The sequence below is a fragment of the Oratosquilla oratoria genome, chromosome 18 (assembly GCF_046742065.1).
Source record: "Oratosquilla oratoria isolate Oo_2021 chromosome 18, ASM4674206v1, whole genome shotgun sequence".
Taxonomy (NCBI): domain Eukaryota; kingdom Metazoa; phylum Arthropoda; class Malacostraca; order Stomatopoda; family Squillidae; genus Oratosquilla; species Oratosquilla oratoria.
Genome location: NC_134794.1, coordinates 1,077,501 through 1,082,500, shown reverse-complemented (window position 1 = coordinate 1,082,500; position 5,000 = coordinate 1,077,501). Strand labels below are relative to the sequence as shown.

At 49.7% G+C, this 5,000-nt stretch overlaps 1 protein-coding gene across 5 annotated transcripts in view; it reads left to right on the top strand.

The window, feature by feature from the left end:
* LOC143034969 (uncharacterized) overlaps positions 1 to 5,000 on the top strand; it is a 303,162-nt gene that overhangs the window by 139,399 nt on the left and 158,763 nt on the right. The window lies entirely within an intron of this gene.

Here is a 5,000-nt window from a genome sequence, read left to right as displayed (position 1 = left end):
ACGTAGGACTCCTTCCACTCTTACTAGGATAACTTGAAGAAGTTACCACACTAAAAAGTGAGTTGGTCGAAAACTGCCGTCGGTCGGTAGGGTAATCAGTCAGTCAGTCAGTCAGTCGGTCGGTCACTCGATCGGGCAGTCAGGAAGGTGATGAGTCAGGGAGTTACAGTAGCAGCAGCAGCAGGAGCAGGAGCTCTGTCAGCGTCGAGCAGGTGCTCCGTTGGTTGGTTGGTCGGTCGGTTTCAATTAAGTTATTGGCTCGTACACTACACCGGTCGCCAATCTCTACCTCACCTCCTCCTCCTGCTCCTCCTCTACTTCGTCCTCTACTTCGTCCTCCTCCTCTTCCACCTCCTCTCCTCATTCTTCTCATCATCATCATCATCATCATCCACAACGCCTCTTCTGGTCCTCCTCTTCTTCCTGCTCCCTATGCACAACTCCTGCTCATCTTATGCTCCTCTTCTTCCTCCTCGCCCTCCTCCTCCTCTTCCTCCTCCGTAATCTATGCATTCCTCCTCCTCCTCCTTCTCCTCCTCCTGTATCCCCTTTCAACCCCCCCCCACCCTCCTGGTCCTGTAGGGGGCATTGGTTTGGTGCAGCAGCAGCAGCAGCAGCAGTCCGTAGTTTAGGACCTAACTTGAGGTGGCGACAGCCGCCTGACGGACCAAAGTTACAAGTCAGCACTGGGCATTGTCCCCACTCTAAGACAAATACTTGATCTATACTCGCCATCCCACTCATCCCACGCAATGGGAAGTGAGAAACCCATGTGAGAGCAAAGCCCTGTCCGTTGTGGCCATCCGCTGGGTTTTGTAGGCCAATGTTGGGTCGCCTCCCCGCCTGACCAGGGCTGCCAGGAACCAGCGCATGAAGCACGCAGCGGGTTCCGGGAATCGAACTCACGGCCAACTATTCAATAATTTGTCACTATATCTCTCTGGTGTGCTATCATCTCTTCTTGACCACCTCTAGGACCTCATCTCTTCGGTTAGACGATGATATTGTCCCCTGGGATAGAAACGCTGATTATATACAGGTGACAAAATACTAAATACCACTTACCACTATCCTGCCTACCACATTTTTTACGGGAGCACCTTGTATTTTTTCCATCTCCCGCTCCACCCGTCCACAGTTCCTGTGGTACTCCTCTCGTCTCCACTTTCCGTTTGTAAGTAATTTGTGGATAAATGCTCTTCCACCCTCTAACTTCATATTAAGCTAGTCTTGCAGGCACTCGAACACCCAGCAACCCTTCTAGACATGCATGGGGGGCGGGGAGGGGGTATAGTATAGCTAAGGTGTGGTGGCATTCCTTCCTCGAGGTTTTTCACTAGTGTGAGTCCTCCTCATTGACTGGCACTGGGACGACCAAAACCTTCGTTTGAGGTCAATCAATGTTGACGTACAGAGAGTTTGAAGTCCTTCCTTTCCTTGTCGTCGTCTCGAAGGGTTTTTCGCCTGTAAGAGTCCTCGAAGATACCCTTTACTTTGATGCTGACGCACTCATAGTTGACGTGCTTGACAATTTAGCCGTCTATATTAGCCGTCTATATCTCGCCAGAAATGGTGTGTGTATATTTACAGGTATATCATTTTACTATATTTAGCATTTTTGCCGCTTTTTGAAATCTTAATTAAGGACGTATTCTGTACCTCTGAAAAGTCATTTAGTCTTTTACACACACGTGCGCGCGCACACTTAAGCACACGCACCCCCCTCCCACACACACACACACACACGTGCGCTGCGCGCACAGGCACACACACGTGCACACAGACACATGTCCACGCACACACACACACACACACACACACACACACACACACACACACACACACACACACACACACACACACACACACACACACACACACACACACAACTCGGTGGCGCGGTTGGTAGAGTACTAGACTGCCAGTGCGGTGGTACAGATGATACCTGGTTCGAATCCTGCCCAGGGCTGAAATTATTTCAGGATCTCAGCTTTTCGAGTCGTTACTCCGACTCTCGTGGGCGGAGAGTTGGGTGTGTGTGTGCGTGTAAGGTCATAGCATTACCCATAGATCGGTCATACGAGCTCTGAGCTCTCTTCCGGGAGGGAAATAGCTGTCGATCACGAGTCCAACACGTGATCCAAAAGACCAAGGTGAATCACACACACACACACACACACTACTCACACACACACACACACTACTCACACACACACACACACACACACACACACACACACACACACACACACACACACACACACACACACACACACACACACACACACACACACACACACACGCACACCCACACCCACCCACACACACCCACACAAACTCCATTTTTTATGTCCAATCTCATCAGCTTGATAGAATAGACTTGGATTAGCCAGAAGGAAACCTGTAAAGTACGCCAACGCGCTCGCTAAGCCGGTCGGTCGGTGGGTGGGTGTCACTGTCGTCGTAATTTCGTGATTCGACCGGCTGGAGAGACGGAGTCACTAACACCTCCTCCTCCTCCTCCTCTTCCTCCTCCCACATGATGTCCTTTAGAAATGTCGTCACCTTCTTGTACTTGCATAGATCGATCGACGATGATGAAGCCGCGGACTCCAAGACAGATTGAAGTGTCGGTTATTCATGTATTTTATTATTTATTTATTTATTTATTTATTTTTTTGCCAACATTGGGTCGCCTCTGACTGGTCAGGGCCGTTAGGAACCAACACAGCGGGTCTCAGGACTCGAACTCGCGACGACGACCAAATGCTCATGAATTGAAGACTCATTCCCATGTAGTTCGAGTGATTTTTTTTTCTCTACACTATCAACAGAATATGCATTTGTAAAGCTGTGGCACGTACTGGGACAGGTTTTTGTGTCGGCGCTCGTCCATAGACGCTGCTTCTACTGTACGTCCGTCGAGGTGGGTGGGTGGCTCTTGTCACGGGGCCTCGTCTCGTTACGCACTGCAGGCCGGGCGTGACGTCATTCGTACGTCATAAGCACCTCTCCACCACCTCTTCCTCCACCTCGTTCACCTCATCCCCTTCCTCCATCTCTTCTTCCACCTCTTCCTCTGCCTCTTCCTTCGCTTCTTCCTCCTCCACATCCTCCACCTACTCTAGCACATCTACCCCCGCTGGTGTGTCGGGCGGCCAGCGTGGCAGCAGCGGCGGCGGCGGCGGCGGAGGGGCATCGTGATTGTCGCCGGGAGAAGAAGAAGAAGAACGTGCCGTGGGGCCTTCCATCCAGATTTCCAAGCCATAGCCTCCCTCCCTCCCTCCCTCCTCCCTCTCTCCCTCTCTTTCCTCCCCATCCTCCTCTTCATCGTCTTCCCTGTCCTCCACCCCTTTCGCCTTCACCCCGTCCTTCTCATCTCCATCCCCGTCTTTCTCACCTTCCTTCTGCTCATCCTCCCTCTTCCTTTCCTTCCCTTCCCTTCCCTTCCCTTCACTATCCACCCGTCCCGTCCCCCCATCTCCAACCTCCTCCCCCGTTCCCTTCCTCTCCGTCGCCACCCCATCCTCTCCCTTCCCACCCCAACCCCATCCCATCCTCTCCCGGTCCAACCCATCCTCCTTCTCCCCTCAACCGCTCCAAAGTACCCACCCCATCCTCCCCCACAGCCTCCCCCTTCTCCCTACAAAGGCACACAGAGTATACGGCCAGAAATACAAGTAGCTGCTGGCCGGCCGTGGTGATAAGGCCGGCCTTTGTTCCAAGCTCGGCCTCTCTGATTGATTTGGCTCGACGGATGCAGCCTTTGTTTCTAAGAATAAGGTTTTTCTCTCCCCAACCCCGTGTTCCCTGGGCCCCCCAATATTTCCGAGTATTCCGTGCTAATGTTGATCTTGTGCCTAAGGCACCGCAGAAGAAGACGAAGAAGAAGAAGAAGAAAAAGAAGAAATGACAGTAGGCCTTTCTACCAACTGCCGATCGGCCTATCCGCTTGCCAGTCTGTTTACCTGTTTGTCTGTCTCTCTGTCTGCCGGTCGGTCTGTGTGTCTGTCTACCTACCTGCCTAGGCAGTATGGCGGAATCAAAAAGTTCCAGCATCTCGTTCATATTTTTCATCATTTTAAGCCGGAGCTGTAGGAAAGATAATATAAAATAGATAAACAAACAAATAGGTGCATACAAAATAAAAATTAAATAAAATTAGGTAATAAAACAAGTATTAGAGCTTCTATGTCCGATGTTTTTGTTTACAATGTGTCGAATTTTCTTGTTTAATTCTGTTTCATTTATTTTTATTTTGTATTTGTTTTTTTATATTATTTTTTTTCTTTTTCTTTTGTTGACAGCGCGGAAAATGCATTGTTTGTCTCTGACATTAGATGTCCCTTGATCAATTATAGATTCCCACTATTTGTAAACAGACTAATTAGTGTGACCTCCGGACCTACATTCCTCCTCCTCCTCCTCCTCCTCCTCCTCCCTCCTCCTCCTCCTCCTCCTCCACTTCCACCTTTTCTTCACCATTCCTCCACATTTTTTTTTCACCGCAAATGCTTCTGGCTCTTCGCAAGCGATGTGAGGGGGGTGGGGGGTTGCCACGGAAGTGAATCAACGAAACTGTCGTGTATCACTGACCCGGAGAGAGTAACGTAGGGCTCGTCTCACTAGCGGTTTGAACCGCGCGGAAACCGTGGCGGCACTGCACAGCAAAAAGAAAAAAAAAAGCTGCACGGTTCTTGTGTGAGCGCCTCCATTGGCTTACATTGTAATTGAACCGCGGCGGTTGAAACCGCTAGTGTCAACAGTGCCTAAAGAATACACATATTCATCCTCGGTCCCGTTACTAGGTTTTATTCTGGCCTGCTGTTACGAATAATCCCACATTTCTTTAATATAATGGGAGGAATCTGAATAAAAAAAAAGAAAAAAGAAAAAAAGAAAATCCCTCTCGCTCTTCTGTCCTGGCAGAAGAAATATAATTGTGATTGTCATCTTCGTGTTATTATAAAGCAAAGGGCTTCTCTTCATCATCATTTTCT